Consider the following 17,494-nt stretch of genomic DNA (forward strand, 5'->3'; position numbering starts at 1 on the left):
CTGCCAGGGGTATGCTGATTATTGCTTTGAAAAAGTTAGAAGAAATAAAACCTCTTCTAACTTCCAAGTAATTATTTTAAACACCCAGACTGACCCCTGCACAGATTCCGCACCCCCGACCTGGCTGGTTCCACCCCCCTCCCAGATCCACTCCTCTATGTTCGATCCCCTCATTCACCCGACCTTCGATTACCCCCCTTAGCCCCTGAATCCCACCCACTTGCCTTGCCTTTGACACTTAACTTCTCCCTGGCCTGTTAGTGTCAATGGGACCTGCAAACGAACCTGTTTTCCCGAAGCCAGTGCAGTAAAAAAGGGGTGCGACTTCCTTCACTATGAGTCTGTTAGACCTTGATGCTGGGCCTCGTGAATGGCTGAACTGCCTGGATTTTGCCCGACCTGAGTCAAGAATGTCGGGTGAGACAGGCACGTAAGAAATTTGCCGCCGGTATGGAGTGGCAATCTGACGCTGACTGTCACTCTTGAGGAAGTTACAGCCCATGTATAAACAAAAGAAAATCCTTCACATTGGTTTGGGTCATTTTGGAGTAGAATTCTGCCTGTCAAATGAAATAAAGATTTTTTTTGGTACAATGCTTATATCACCTGCTGTACAAAACTGCAAATTATATGAAAAGAGGCTGCAATTGCTACAATTTTATATGGCTTTGGTGAGGTCACATTTGGAGCACTGTGCATAGTTTTGGTTTCCTTATCTAAGGATGGATGTGTGTTGCTCAGAGGAGTGCAGCAAAGGTTCACTGTGTTGATTCCTGTGATGACAGAGTTGATTTATTTATTTTTTCTTTATAAATGTAGAGTAGCCAATTCATTTTTTTCCAATTAAGGGACAATTTAGCGTGGCCAATCCACCTAGCCTGTACATCTTTGGGATGTGGGGGCGAAACCCACGCAAACACAGGGAGAATGTGCAAACTCCACACAGACAGTGACCCAGAGCCGGGATCGAACCTGGGGCCTCGGCGCCGTGAGGCAGCAGGGCTAACCCATTGCGCCACCGTGCTGCCCTAAAGTTGACTTATAACGAGAGGTTGAGGAGATAGAACTCATACTCCCTGGCGTTTAGAAGAAAGTGATCTCTTTGAAACTTAATGGGTTGTCAATGTAGATGCTGTTAGGCTGTTGCCTCTGGCTGAAGCGTCTTGAACTAAGGGGCGATGTCTGAAGATAAGGGGCTTGATTCTTCCGCCGGCCGCAAGATTGCCACGGGTGATACGTGGAAAAGTCCATTGACTTCGGGCGGGATTCTCCGGTTGCTGGGCGGCTGCGGCCGGGGAACCCCGCCCAAGGAGTTCACCATTTAGAACTGAACCAATGAGGAATATCTTCCCTCTGAGAATTTGAGATTCTTTACCCCAGAGGGTTGTGGCTGCTCAACCATTGAGTATATTCAAAGTTTGTGAATTGTAGGGGAATCGAGGGCTATGGGGATTGAGAGGGAAGGCGAGTTGAAGTCCGAGGTCAGTCATTAGGTTGAGTGCGGGAACAGGCTCTACTCTCACTCCTATTTCTTAACCTTCTTATCACCAGTGCCATTGCTGATTGGAAATGGGGATCAAGTCCGTTTTACATTTGCCTCCGGGTTAGGGTTTGCCTCAGGGCAAATGGATCTGGAAGTGGACATAATTCAGCTACTATTTTAATGTCATTTAATCTGAGCTTCATCATTGACCTCCTTTCCATCATAAGGTCAGAAGTAAGGATGTTTGCGGGTGACTGCACAATGTTCAGCACCCGCGACTCCTCAGATAATGAAGCAGTCCGTGTCCAAATGCAGCAAGATCTGGGCAATATCCAGGCTTGGCCTGACAAGTGGCAAGTTACATTTGCGCCACACCAGTGTCAGGCAATGACCATCTTCTACAAGAGAAGATCTAACTATCACCCCTTGACATTCAATGGCATTACCATCGCTGAATCCCCCACAATCAACATCCTGGGGGTTACCATTGATCAGAAACTGAACTGGACAAGCAACATTAATACTGTGGCTACCAGGGCAGGTCAAAAGCGAGGAATCCTACAGCGAGTATCTCACCACCTGACACCCAAAGCCTGTCAACCATCTACAAGGCTCAAGTCAGGAGTGGGACGGAATATTCTCCACTTGCCTGGATGAGTGCAGCTCCAACAACACTCAAGAAACACGACACCATCCAGGACAAAGCAGCCCGCTTGATTGTTCCTCCTTCCACAAATATTCAAACCCTCCACCACCAATGAACAGTGGCAGCCGTGTGCACCATCTACAAGATGCACTGCAGTAACTCCCCAAGATTCCATTGACAGCACCTTCCAAACCCACAACCATTACCATCTAGAAGGCCAAGAGCAGCAGATACCTGGGAACCCCACCACCTGGAGACTGCCCTCCAAGTCACTCACTACCCTGACTTGGAAATATAGCACCCCTTCCTTCACTGTCGTTGGGACAAAATCCTGGAACTCCCTCCCTAATGGCTCTGTGGCTGCCTCAAGGACTGCAGCGGTTCAAGAAGGCAATTCACCACCACCTTCTGAAGGGCAAGTAGGGATGGGCAATAAATGCTGGCCTAACCAGCGACGCCCACATCCCCTAAATGGACTAAAAAAAACATAACTCCTCTTCAGCTGAAATGGTCTTTAGAAACGCTTGTTAATTAGTCCAATCGTTCATAATTCAATTCCAACTCTCCAGTATAAGTTCTGATGTTCAAATTAACAAGGAAATTTAAGGGCAAACGTGCTCGCTGCACAGGTACACATTGTGGAGGTTTGAGATCCCAGGAATTTGCCAAATTGTCGGAAGGATATACAGACTGGGTTATATAAGGAGGCCCCCTATGGACCAATTGGGCCGAATGGCCTATTGGTTCCATGGGATTTCAGCTGCCAGCCTTGACAAAGCAGTTGCCTTTTAATGTCTGTTGTTGCAAGTACTAAGGGGCAGTTGTTGGATGTTCATCCCATTTTAAATCAGATGGGTGCGGGGGGGCGGGGTGGGGGGCTGCCCTGCCCCTGCCCCTTTTCTCTCATGACATCCCCACGCCTCCAGGGCGACCTCAGTCCCGCACAGATTAACAGTCTGCTGCTGTCTGCGGGAATAGAGGGAAAAAATGAACAGAAAGAAAAAGAGAATTGCAGCAGCAACCTTAAACCCTCCAGCCCTTGATGCTGCTTGGGTGCTTTAATATATATATATATATATTTTTTTTTAAAAAAACATTTTGTTCTTGCTGCAGTGATCAAGAATTCATCCCGCGGGATCAGCAGCAATTTAACTGGGATTATTCTGGGTCTTGTATTTTTAAACCGTGATTGAGACCAGGAAGGATTAACGCTGGTTTGCCCATGAGAAGCCCAGCTTTGTGAGCAGGCTGGAGGGTGTGTGTGTGTGTGTGTGTGAGAGAGAGTGCTGGCAACGGTAGAGGTTCGGAGCTACAGTGTGGACAGAGAGAGAGAGACAGGGGGGAATCGACCAGAGGGCTGCTGGCATTCTCCACACTACACCCAGCGCAGGAAGGTAGGTGCAGAGATTGATTTGTGATTTGACATTATCGAAATGTGTGTAATGCATAGATGGGAGATGTCCGCGGCTTTGCTATGTTCAGTTTACACCCAGGCAAAGTGGGAATGCTGCAAAAATGCCTTGAGGTTGAGAAATAAATACATTTGCATTGTTTATTGTGTGTCTCCGAATGGAGCAACACAACATGATCCGGATTCAACTCTGATTGTACTTTGTTGCACATCATTCCCAAGGACATCCATCCACCTCCTGATTTCCTCGCTTATACCCGGGAATGCCCATTTTCTCAGCAAGCTGGTCATTGAGGGGAATTGATGCGCTGTGCTCGAGGAGTGGGAGATAGAACGCGCTGTAAATGCAATTTTAACAGCCACGTTTATTTCAGAATAACAACCCCCTTCCTCAAACGCTGCTCCGTTCTTCTGTGAGGGGATCACCGCGTTACCATGTTGCTATCCCGCAGCATGCATTCAGCGCTCTCGCTGTCAAGTCAACGCTGCCCTGTAGTTTGGAGATTTATTATAATTTGACGGTCGGGGTTGCTACCCTTTGCTGAGGATGTTGCATTTTGATTGCAAGTGTCCCGCGTTTGGGCAACCGTGCCGCCAATTAATAATTCAGAGTTCTATTTAAGTCAATGTTCTTCCACCAGATTGTACCTCCTGTTTCCTGCCGACCCCCTCACTCAGTGTCCGACCACACCCAGTCCCATCTGATCATTGAGAGGATGTTTGACTGGGAGGAGATGATGGAAGTGTTCCTGAGGGGGGGGGGGGGGGGGGGGAGGAACTATTCGAAGAGGTTCACCTATCACCTGTTTGACTCCTCTATTATTTTTAATTAATAATCTTTATCGTCACAAGTCGGCTTACATTAGCACTGCAATTAAGTTACTCTGCAAATCCCCGAGTCGCCACGGGTACACGGAGGGAGAATTCAGAATGTCCAAATTACCTAACCGCACGTCTTCCGGGATTTGTGGGAGGAAACCGGAGCACCCGGAGGAAACCCACGCAGACACGGGGAGAACGTGCAGACTCTGCACAGACAGTGACCCAGCGGGGAATCGAACCTGGGACCCTGGCGCTGTGTTGTCAGTGTTCGCCCACCGGTTAAGGGATGACCCATATAATGGGGAAGTGCCCCAAACACTGGTCAATGTGTGCAATATTGAGCCTGCAAATGGGCAGGTTCCTAGTTTCAATCCCAAGTCTACTCATTCACAGAGGGGAGTCCTTAGGAAAGGGAGCACCTTGTGTCCGCTGGCACCATTGGGGCCTGCCATGGCCATTGGCCACCAGAGGGACTGGGGAACCTATTGGCCCTTTCAATCACATTTCAGTTTGATGTTTTGAAATTTCATTTTGCGATCTTTTTCTGTTTATGGCTGTACCCCTTTAAGAGGCTGCCCCTGTAACGTTGTCCCCTCAGTTCTTTTGATTTAGTTTAATTGGCTGAACACAGAGTAGTTCAATCCCAGGTCTATGGTGTGTTTGCTGATTTCAATTGTGCCCATGGAGGTCTTCCTCTGGGCCGAGGAGGGTACTCCCTTTCCCACTATCGGGTGACTGACACTGGGACTGCCTGTGTGCCCACAGAGCAGGACTGGCCTGAGCTTTTCTGCGCTGCCCCCTTTAGTTCGCAGCCTCCACTCAAATCTGAAGTGTAGAGCTGCTGACAGCCATTGGCTGCTTCCCCAGCAAGAAGGACCAATTTATAGGAACAGGAGTAGGCCATTCAGCCCCTCGAGCCTGTCCCGCCATTCAGTGAGATCATTGCTGATCTGTGACCTAACTCCATATACCTGCCTTTGGCCCAAATCCCTTAATATCTTTGCGTAACAAAAATCTATCTCCAATTTAAAATTAACAACTGTTGCAGCTTCAACTATTGTTTGTGGGAGTAAGTTCCAAACCTCTACCACCCTTTGAGTGAAGAAGTGTTTGCTAACATCTCTCCTGAACAGTCTGGCCCTAATTTTTAGACGATGCCCCCTAGTTTTAGAATCTCCAATCAGTGGAAATATTTACCCTGCCTTTTTCATTGAATATCTTGAAGTCTTCGATCAGATCACCCCTTCACTTCTAAATTCCTGGGTAACTAAGGATAACAATTAGAAAGTGAACCAGCTTGTTGTGGAATGCCATCTGGGAATTTCAAATTAATTTTGCTTTATTTGTTTCTGGAAAGACAGAGAACGGCCAATGGTGCCGAGTGTTAATGGTGTCTCGGCCAATTGTCTGTCTGATGGGTTGAACAATTCCTTGTGATATTTGTAGAGAATATGCTGATCTCCCGGTGAATAAATTGGTAGACTCTGATTTATTGTGTCCTATGAGCTGGGCTTTCTGGTGAAATGTATTCAATAAGATAGTCACAGGAGAGTGCTTGCTCTCAACCTTTCTATTTTAATTATTCTCTTTTGTTTTTCGCTCTCCTCCCCCCGCCTCTTCCTTTTATCCCCTCCCCTTCAGTCTGTTGGCTGTAGTGATTCCATGCAGAGTTGTGGTTGGCCATTTCTTCATGCCATTTCTAATGGGTTATCCAGCTCCATTATAGGGATTAGGTTATCGGACATTTCTTTAGTTGCATCTGCAGTCTCCATCTCAGACAGCATATGCAAACTCCAGACTTCAAATCTGACACGGCACCCGATTTGTAACACGGCATGCCCTGACAACACCCATAGCAGCTCCAAATGTGAGAAATAGCTTCTCGGTTACACAGGATAAAGGGTGGTTGTTGCGAAATGTTCGGTTTGCTTTGCAGGACTTGCATTTTCTCGCTTGGAGTCGGGGAACAATTATCAAAACAGAGTGGAGGAGCGAGAGTGCTGTTTGAAAGAACTGGTGCAGATTCAGTGGGGAAAATGGCCTCCTCCTTTGTGCTGTTCTATCATTCTAAAATTTACTTTGCATCTGTCTGGCTTTTAAAAAATTCTTTAATAGGATGTGAGCACGTCCATGTGACGCAGTCAGCAATTGTTGCCCTTATAGGGGGGAAATGCTTGATAGCAGGTGAAAAATAAAACTATGAAACTTTGCTACACCACAATGTTGGTTCAGTGGGTAACAGCTTGAGTTAAGGGATGTGGGTTCAAGACCTGCTCCAGAGAGTTGAGCACATAATCTAGGCTGGCACTTCATGCAGTTCAGAATAAATGCTGCACTGTTAGAGCTGCTGTCTATCAGTTGAGGTGTTCAAACAAGGCCTCATCTTCACTCTCAGGCAAATATTCAATAGCGCTATTCAAACACTGGGAAGGAAGTTCTCGTGTTTTATCCAAACTTTATCTCTCAACCAACTCATAAAATTACGTGGCCCGATCATTTATTTAATTACTGTCTGTGGGAACTTGCTGTGTGCAGATTGGTTGCTGACGTTCCTACTTTACAACCTGGACGATACTTCAAGGGTGCAATTCAGTGGGGTGTCCCTCAGTGGCTGCAGCGAGAAAGATCCCGTTATTCAACGGCACTCTGCCTGGGGGTGATTCTCTCCACCGAGGACAACGTTAGAGGGATTTCCTGCTGGCAAGCCCCTCGCAGATCGGAGGGCTGCCCCGATCTTTCCATCGCCCTTCAGGACACTCCCCCCTCCTGTTTTTGTGACACGCCCTCATCCCCCGAACATTGGACTTGCCACTGGGGATCCCCCCTCCCATTCCCATTCTACCTGGCAAGGACCCCCCCCCACCCCCCGAGCCTGACCCCTGGCAGTGCCAAACTGGTATCTGGGCACCCAGGCACTGCCAGCCTGGCACCCTGGCAGTGCACCCAGGAACCCTGCCAGGGTGTCCAGGTGAACTGCCAGCTGACAGTGACAGCTGGCAGTGCGAATTTCGGAAGAGGCCGCTCGTGAGATTCAACGCCTTGTCCCGATGCCAAGTCAGGTGCGACGAGGAAGCTGAAGCGTGCCCCAAATTTCTTTCGTTGGCTGTAAAAACTATTTGGATGTCATGAAAGGAGCGAATGAATGCATGTTCTTTCTGTCATCAGGTTTTGAATGGCGCCAGTATCCTAGGGGACCCATGAGGGACCCATTAGGCAAACTCATTGTATTTCTGCTCATCTGGGACTGAGTGGCCTGTCAGTCCTGCAAGTCTATATTCTATGTGTTTATAATTTTTTTTTCACTTTCTGACATGTTATTTCTGCTTTTTGCCATCGAGTGTGACTATACATGAAAGTGAGGTGAGGAACACCAGAAGCACGCTGTTCCTTCCAGCAAGGAGTTCAGGAGTGGTTTTGGCAGAGCCACCTCTCTGTAGGTAAAATAAAAGACCACCTGAGAGAGACGTGTCTAGATTACACGCAAACCTAAAGATTTTGGAAAGAATGTCTATTCTAATCCAATTGGCTAAATCTCCTCCCTCTTTGTTGACTTCATTAGCTGAACAGTTTTTCTCCCTTATCGAATTTAATTCCGCCTCTCAAGGAACCCCTTAGAAATAGACTTCAGAAAATCTTTGTGGAGCAATCATCTCCCCAAGCAACGTTGAGTTTCTGTAACTTTACACAGCGAGGAGGTTATGGAAATGAGGAATATTTAACGTTAGTCAACAGATTTCTCTCGTATAAAAAGCTTCAAGAGCTAGTTAGGATGGTTCTCAAATTTTGAAACTATAGTGGGAATTCAAGTCTCAAAGGTTATTAGCAGCTGCTCAGATCTTTAATATGGATTTGCATTTGAAAAGGAATGGAGAAGATGGCAGAAGTGCCCTTGGGAAGGAAGTAAGAAAGCTTCAAAGAGAAGGACTGGTTGTGGTAGGAGAGGTTAGCTGGTGACGAACACAACAGCAAGAAGGGCTACAGTTTTCAAAATCCAGTTCTTTGCGTGCTACTTAACTGGTGCATACACTAAGAGCATAAATTGAGGAACGTAAAGGCATAGATTTTAATCTATGTCACCTGGACAATAATCTGATGGCACAATGCTCCTGCCTTTGGTCGAACCTGCCTAGAAGCTGACTTGGTAGGATTTGAGCATTAACCTGGCCTTCTGGATTACCACTACACCACGGCCTCCCTTGAATGTTGTATGCATGTCTTGCATTACAGGCATGTAATGGATTATCTACTCCTCACTTGCATCTCTTTCCAGGGCACACACTCCTCCTGCCCATCTCTAATCTCCATGGCCTTGTTGAAATGCAGACCCCTTAATCCAGTCCCTCCATCTTGCCGGTTGAGCTGGTGAAGAAGCTCCTAGTTGACTAAAACAATGAAACGTGCCTTTACGATATTTTCCGATGTACAGACTTTCCTGCTTTTAAATTTGTTGGCATCCACCTTTTGAGCAGGTGGGGAGCTGAAGGCTCAAAGACTCATTTTCACCACACACACTCCATCTCAATGTTATCAGGCTCCTTTAAGCTACTTCACACAGGCCTCATCACCACTGTCAACCCCTCGCCATGTTCCTAGTAAACCAGACCCTCAACATCTCCACATTCTCTAGTCCACCCAGACCCTCTGAAATAGCAAATAGCAGGCCATTCCTCTCAATCGTACCAGAGTTTACCATCAGTCCTCCTAGAATGAGGGGCCTACCCTTGCTCCCCTGATGATATGAGTAAAGTTGCATGCAGTTGGAAATTGTGTGGCATTTTTCCAGGAGAAAAAGAGTTTGCATCTGTAACCAAATGTTATGTCGTCCACATTCCATCAACAGGAATTAAGTAAATTAATTTGTTGATATGGATTTAGTTGGGGGAAGGAAGATTGATCAGAAAAGGCTTGGGCTGACAAGTGGCAAGTAACATTTATGCCACACAAGTGTCAGGCAATGACCATCTCCAACAAGAGAGAATCGTACCATCACCCTTTGATATTCAGTGGCTTTACCATCGCTGACACTAACAGCATCTTGGGGGACCATTGACTAGAAACTGAACTGGACTAGCCATATAAATACCGTGGCTACCAGGACAAGTCAAAGACTAGGAATCCTGCAGCAAATAACTCATCTCCTCACCCCCCCACCGACCCAAAGCCCATCCTCCATCTATAAGCCACAAGTCAGGAGTTTAATGGAATACTCTCCACTTGTCTGGATGAGTGCAGCTCCAACAACACTCGAGAAGCTCAGCATCATCCAGGACAAAGTAGCCCGTTTGATTGGCACCCCTTCCACAAACATTCACTCCCTCCAGCAAAGATGGACAGTCCCAGGCGTGTGCACCATCTGCAAGATGCACTGTCGGAATTCACCAAGGCTCCTTAGGCAGCACCTTCCAAACTCATGACTGCTACCATCTAGAAGGACGAGGGCGGCAGATATATGGGAACACCACCACCTAGATGTCCCGAAACAATCCTGACTTGAAAAAGAAAAAAAAAAGAAAATCGCTTATTGTCACAAGTAGGCTTCGATGAAGTTACTGTGAAAAGCCCCTAGTCGCCACATTCCGGCGCCTGTTCGGCGAGGCTGGTACAGGAATTGAACCGTGCTGCTGGCCTGCCTTGGTCTGCTTTAAAAGCCAGCGATTTAGCCCACTGTGCTAAACCCTTAGAAATATATCGCCCGTTCCTTCACTGTCACTGGGTCAAAATTCTGGAACTCCCTCCCTAACAGCACAGTGGGTGTACCTACACAGCATGGACTGCAGCAGTTCAAGAAGACAGCTCACCACCACCTTAAGGGCAATTATGAAAGGACAATAAATCCTTAGCGATGCCCACATCCCGTAAAATGAAGAAGGAAAAATGAGTGGGACACTTGCATTTCTTTTGGGATGGGCAATGAATGCTGAAGTAGCCAGCAAAGCCCACATCCCTTGGATGAATAAATAAAATGAAAGCGATAGAACGCTGTGACCGTAGTGGGGTCTCATTAACACCAGCACAACTCCAGAACATAGCAATGAACTGTACTGTGGAAGGCAGATGTTTGACATCTTCTACATTTAAACATACAAATTCTTGATGGCAAAATGCCACAGAAATACTCCCAATTTATAATCCAATTTGAAAATAGTTACTCTGAATCTCCCCCCCCCGAAATGCAACCTCGAATGAGAAAAGCACGGATATCAAAAGAAGATCAATTTAAATTCAGTTCTGGAAAATTGACGTTTTTCTAGGCCAAGATAAAAAAGAAAACTTAAGTGTTTCTGTTTGCTGCAAGCATTTAAGTGAGTCCAGCTGATTGATCTGAGCAAATGTTCTTTTGGACAGGAGAAACCAGCAGTATGGTGAGCTTTCAAATACAAATTTCATAGACAGGGAAGCAAATTGAAATAAGCTCATGGATTTCCAGCTTTTATATCTCGAGAATCGGAGTATAAGGACACAGAGGTTATGCTGCGGCTTTACAAAACCCTGGTTAGACCCCACTCGGAGTCACTGTGCGTAGTTCTGGGCACCACACCTTGGGAAGGATATTTTGGCCTTGGAGGGAGTGCAACGTAGATTTAGAACAAAGAACAAAGAAAAGTACAGCACAGGAACAGGCCCTTCGGCCCTCCAAGCCCGTGCCGACCATGCTGCCCGACTAAACTACAATCTTCTACACTTCCTGGGTCTGTATCCCTCCATTCCCATCCTATTCATGTATTTGTCAAGATGCCCCTTAAATGTCACTATCGTCCCTGCTTCCACCACCTCCTCTGGTAGCGAGTTCCAGGCACCCACTACCCTCTGTGTAAAAAACTTGCCTCGTACATCTACTCTAAACCTTGCCCCTCGCACCTTAAACCTATGCCCCCTAGTAATTGACCCCTCTACCCTGGGGAAAAGCCTCTGACTATCCACTCTGTCTATGCCCCTCATAATTTTGTAGACCTCTATCAAGTCGCCCCTCAACCTCCGTCGTTCCAGTGAGAACAAACCGAGTTTATTCAACCGCTCCTCATAACTAATGCCCTCCATACCAGGCAACATTCTGGTAAATCTCTTCTGCACCCTCTCTAAAGCTTTCACATCCTTCTGGTAGTGTGGCGACCAGAATTGAACACTATACTCCAAGTGTGGCCTAACTAAGGTTCTGTACAGCTGCAACATGACTTGCCAATTCTTATACTCAATGCCCCGGCCAATGAAGGCAAGCATGCCGTATGCCTTCTTGACTACCTTCTCCACCTGTGTTGCCCCTTTCAGTGACCTGTGGACCTGTACACCTAGATCTCTCTGACTGTCAATACTCTTGAGGGTTCTACCATTCACTGTATATTCCCTACCTGCATTAGACCTTCCAAAATGCATTACCTCACATTTGAAAAATTGATACCTGGACTACAGGGGTTAAGTTATGAGGAGAGATTACACAAATTAGACTTGTTTTTGCTAGAATTTAGAAGATTAAGGGGTGATCTGATCTAAATATCCAAGATATTAACAGGAAAAGACAGGGCAGATAAAGAGAAACTGTTTCCACTGGTTGGAGATTCGGAAACCAGGGGGCGTAGTCTATTAGGGCCAGACCGTTCAGGAGAGATGTTGGGAAGGACCTCTTCACTCAAAGGGTGGTACAGGTTTGGAGCTCTCCCACTAACAGCAGTTGATGCTAGATCAGTTGTTCATTTTAAATCCGAGATAGGTAGATTTTTGTTCAGCAAAGAGATGAAGGGATGTAGGCCAAAGGCACATGGAGTTAGGTCACAGATCAGCCATTATCTCATTAAAGGGTGGGGACAAGCTCAAGGGGTTGAATGGCCTACCCCTGATCCTATGAAGTCAGCATCTTCCTGATGCTTCATTCCTCTTCAATGGCCCACAAGTTCTATAAAGAGAACCATTATTAATAAATACATCTCAATGTCCATGCATTTTATAACTATTGTGTACATAATCCTATATGTACTAATACATGTGTACACATATTTATATGTGCATTTATCATAATATATAGAATCATAGCACTGAAACAAGACCATTCAGCCCAACTTGTCCATCCTGATATTTATACTTTACTGGCTTCTGCCTACACTTCCTCATGGATTAATAGTCACTGTGCAATTCTGCACTTGTTCAGCACTTCATTCGTCATAAGTAACCCTTGTCAATGAGTGATTCAAGACCATGTGAAATGAAAGACATCATAATAGATCCCAGCTCTCTCCATACCCGGCATCAATGGTCACACAATTTACAACTGGGGTTTACTGAATACTGATTAGGCTACATGCACCTAGTTCTCATGAGATTGATCCAATGGACCAAGTGGTAAAATGGTCCTTCAGCCAGAATTGTTTCTTGATAAACATGTGAAAACCACGTTCAAAATTATGACAGATAATGTTCATCGCCGGGTAATGTTGTAGTCATCCCTTCCTCAACTCCCCCATTTTTTAATTACTAGCAAACATGACGGAGAGGAGATGACGGAGTGATCCATCCAGTCGGTCCCCCATATTTGTCATCTCTTGTATAACAGACGATTTGTTGTGTTCACAACCACAGATATTATAAAAAATCAAAGCTCAATTGAAGGTAATCTCACCCACCTGCTGGGTAAAATGAAGATACTAGGGATAAACTAAATGCGTGTTTCGTATGTCAGATACATAGTTGGCCTATAGCCTTCATCTTTAATTATTAAACATGAAATTCTTATTTTACATGAAAAATATTAGCTCCCATTAACCTCTAACTAAGGCCATTAAACAGCCTGGAGTACGTTGCTTCGTCATTGGCAGCAGAGTAATTATGCATGCCGATACTTGGGAATGATTTATTTAATCCTGGCTACCTGCACTATATCCTCACATTCCTATTTTGGAATTTCCTTATTATGTGCTGGTGAGAGATAAATGTGGCTGTATTCCATGGACTCCTCCAAATAAATTGGTCACTAGATTGAGTCCCAGGGTTATCCACAATGAGATGTGTAGCAATTCCTCTGCCCACCTTCTTTGGTGGATACACGGGGTGCGATTTAACCAAAAGGTTTGCAAGTGTGGTAGCGGTGGGCTTCCCGACACTTGGGCTGGCAAGGCGGTCACCGCTATAGATGTTAATTAGACCATTTAACGAGGACCACAGGTGATGGTCCTGCCGGCTGATTTGCCGGGACCGTGCTCGCCAGACCCCTGCTACCAAGGGAGAGCAGCACCTAAACCGCCTCTGCACAGCCGGGCCCACTCAGCTCGCAGCAGTGTCACCGAGGAGACCAGCCCCATTATTAGGGGTTGCCGACCTGGGCAGATTGCTGAACGCGGGAGTAAGGCTCCCCAAGGGTGTTGGAGGGTCAGCCGCAGGGCAACCAGTGCCACCTGGGAGGAAGTGGCAGCGGGAGTCGGCTCAGGGAGCGTCACCCAGAGGATCGGCACCCGGTGACGTAGGAAAATCAACGACCTCCATCAGGCCGCATGGGTGGGTTAGCACCAACCGCCCCCCCCCCCCCCGCCCAACCACATCCCCCCCACACCCCCCCACACCCCCCACACCACACCCCCTCGATTCCCCCTCTGTGAACCCACAGGGGAAGTTGGCCCACAACAGATGGGAGAGGGTCCAGACGGGCGGCAGTGTGCCAGACATTGGAGTCCTCACTCCCTGCGAGGTACAGGTGCTGGAGGTTGCGGGGGTGGCCGAGGGCAGATCTGTCACTGACGGAGAGGTTGGCATGTGGCACAGCGGTGAGGACCCACCAGACCCTACCCAGATGTTCTGTCAGACGTGAGTTGTTAATGCCATGCAGATTGACCCATTCTCCCACCTACCACATGTCCATTCTCCCGCAGGATTTTCATCCGAATGTGCCGGCCCATCCGGAGTGGTCCTGCCCTTGCCTCTCCTGAGAACACCTCGGAGGGGAGCTAGAAGTACACCACCGTATTCGCGGCACAGCTGTCACCCCCTACCCTCCAGGTGGACCTTGATGAGGTGCTGCGGGGCTTGTCTCAGTTTCGGATGGCCCTCAGGAGCATGTCCCGGTCACTAGGTCACTAGGGCAGGTCTCTCAGTCTCTCAGTCCGGTGTGAGCATAGCCGGGCTCTGCAGAGCATGTCCAAGTCACTGAGGAGCTTCGACGAGGATGTCAGCACTGTGCTGCAGACCATGGGGAGCCAACAGGGCCGGCTGAGCCAGCTGATGCACGGGAAGCCGGGGCCCGAACCAGCTGTCCCTCCATCGTGAGATGAACACCAGGGCCCTAGAGGCATTGACTGTGAAGGGGGGTGGCACACTGGGTGCCAACCCAGAGCACCCTATGGAGTGGCAACGGCACCCACCAGCGTCCCGGAGTCAGTACCCGAAATAGGGTGGCATGGTGGGACAAGTGCTGCTGGCAAGTGCGCTGGGGCCCTCCAGAGCTGGTGGGTGTTGTTGCCACTCCGTAGGGTGGTCCGGGTTGGCACCCAGTGTGCCCCCCCCATTCGCGATCAATGCCCTTGACAAAGAGTCATCTGGACTCAAAACATTAGCTCCTTTCTCTCCTTACAGATGCTGCCAGACCTACTGAGATTTTGCAGCATTTTCTCTTTTGGATTCTATCGTGGGATGTGGGTGTCGCTGGAAAGGCCAGGATTTCTTGCCCATCCATCATTGCCTTTGAGAGATTGGTGGTGAGAAGTCTTCTTGGACGCTGTGATTCTTGTGGTGTAGGTGCAGCCACTGTTGTTAGGACGGGATTTTCAGGACATTGATCACATGATAATGAAGGAATGGTGATATAGCTCCAAGCCTCAATGTTTTTTGGCTCGGAGGGGAATTTGCAGGTGGTGATGTTCCCATGCGTCTGTTGCCCTTGTCCTTCTGGATGGTAGAGGCTTCAGGTTTGGAAGGTGCTATCGAAGGAGCCGTGGTGAGTTTCTGCAGTGCATCTTGCATATAGTACCCACCGCTCTCACTGTGTTGATGGTGGATGGAGTGATGATCAAGCAGGCAGCTTTGTCCTGGGTGGCGTCAAGCTTTCTTGTGTGTTGTTGGAGCCGCATTCATGGAGGAAAGTGTTTTCTGTTTTTGTATTGGATCTTCCCAGTTTCTTTTCAGAAGCTAACCGCTTTATTAGGCATGGTAGCACAGTGGTTAGCACTGTTGCGTCACAGCGGTCCCAGGTTCGATTCCCGCTTGGGTCACTGTCTGTGCGGAGTCTGCATATTCTCCCCATATCAGCGTGGGTTTCCTCCGGGTGCTCCAGTTTCCTCCGACAAGTTCCGAAAGATGTGCTGTTAGGTGAATTGGACATTCTGAATTCTCCCTCGGAATGTGGCAACGAGGGGATTTTCACAGTAACTTTATTGCAGTGTGTAATGCATGTGACACTAATAAACTTTATTAACTGAGAAAAAGGGTACTTTCTATAGAATCTTTTTAAAATCACAGTTAAGCTTATTTGCTGTTGGTGTGGTTTGAAAAGATCCTTCCCAACCTGCAGCCATTTTATATAACAGCACATTTGCCATCGTCAGGGTTGGCGGCATAATCGTATTATTATGGGATGGTAATCCAGAAGCCTGCTCTAATGCTCTGAAGAAGTGAATTCAAATCCCACACCGCAGCTGGGGGAATTTAAATTCAATTAATAAATCCACGATAAAATGTTGGCCTCGTTAATAATGATCACAAACCTGCTGGATTGTTGCAAAAATGCATCTGGCTCACGATAATCTCATTTGGGGGTGATGGTGGAGCGGCGGGGGCGGGGCGGGGGAAGAAATGTCTCATCCTTACCTGGTCTGGCCTACACTTGACCCCAGGTCCAAAGTAATGCGGTTAATTTTTAACAATGCTCTGAAATGATCCTGTTGTACCAAACCGCTACAGAGAACAGGCTGTCACCGCATGGGACTGCAGTTGCTCAAGAAGGCAATTGGGGATGGGCAATGAATGTTGAGTCTTGCCAGCAATAGCCACATTCCAAGAATGAATTAGAAAAAGCATGCTGGCCAGTGAAACCTGCCAACATTACTACTTTTTAAATAGGAAGGAATTAGATATGGCTCTTGGGGCTGTGGTAGTCACCACTGGTTGTATAATAGTTGTATTAGAGGTAATACGGGAAGGCTCCTGTACTGCAGGTACGGGGGTAGATCCCTGCCTGCTGGCCCCACCCAGTAGGCGGAGTATAAATGAGTGTGCACACCGAGCTGCTCCCATTTCTGGTAGCAGCTGCAGGAGGCCACACACCTCTGCTTAATAAAGCCTCGATTATTCTCTGCTCTCGTCTCGTCGCAATTAATAGTGCATCAGGGGCTAAAGGAATTAAGGTATATGGGGGAGAAGGTGGGATCAGGGTATTGAACTTGATGATCATAATGAATGGTGGAGCAGACCTGAAAGGGTATGTATGTTTCTATTTTAGAGATGTTATTTCATTGTTCCCGCAGTTATTAAAGGCACAGTGACAGAAACACACAGACCAGAAGGTGTCAGACGCAACCCTCAAGCTGTTTGATTTAGCTAGTTTCAATAAGACGGGCAGTAGAGCCAGTTGTCTGGGTTTGCACATCAGAAAGGAACCACTACAAGTACTTTCGGATATCTATGTCTCTGCAAGGGGAGATCCTTCAACCCATCAAGCCTGCAATTTTGGAACATAAACTGATGTCACTGTCTGTGCGGAGTCTGCACGTTCTCCCCGTGTCTGCGTGGGTTTCCTCCGGATGCTCCGGTTTCCTCCCACAAATCCCGAAAGACGTGCTTGTTAGGACATTCTAAATTCTCCCTCTGTGTACCCGAACAGGCGCCGGAGTGTGGCGACGAGGGGATTTTCACAGTAACTTCATTGCAGTGTTAATGTAAGCCTACTTGTGACAATAAAGATTATTATTATCAATATTGGTGCATGTTATGGTAGCACTGAAAGCACCATTTAGATTGAATTAGTGAGAAGTGACATTCATTTGCACTTGAAATGAAATGGCAAAATTTTAAAAGGGGCCATCGATGCTCAAGGAATCTGCCTTCTTGAGGAAGTGACTCGGTTTGCATTTGCTAAGTGCTTCTCCTGGGTGCCTCCCTCTCGGGAACCTCTTAATGGTCCGTGGGGAGAAAAGAAAACTGCTCTTGTTTCACGCTTCAT

The 17,494-nt window shown here is 47.3% G+C and overlaps 1 protein-coding gene across 2 annotated transcripts in view; it reads left to right on the forward strand.

The window, feature by feature from the left end:
* abcg4a (ATP-binding cassette, sub-family G (WHITE), member 4a) overlaps window positions 1-17,494 on the forward strand; it is a 164,418-nt gene that overhangs the window by 26,446 nt on the left and 120,478 nt on the right. The window contains exon 1 of one of the 2 annotated variants that reach the window (XM_072486506.1): window positions 3,083-3,523. The exons of the other annotated variant lie outside the window; for it this stretch is intronic. The gene's annotated coding sequence lies outside the window, so the exon portion shown is untranslated. Of the gene's footprint in view, window positions 1-3,082; window positions 3,524-17,494 lie in introns of those variants that run through there. 2 annotated transcript variants of the gene reach the window in all.

Source organism: Scyliorhinus torazame, chromosome 21 (assembly GCF_047496885.1).
Source record: "Scyliorhinus torazame isolate Kashiwa2021f chromosome 21, sScyTor2.1, whole genome shotgun sequence".
NCBI lineage: Eukaryota > Metazoa > Chordata > Chondrichthyes > Carcharhiniformes > Scyliorhinidae > Scyliorhinus > Scyliorhinus torazame.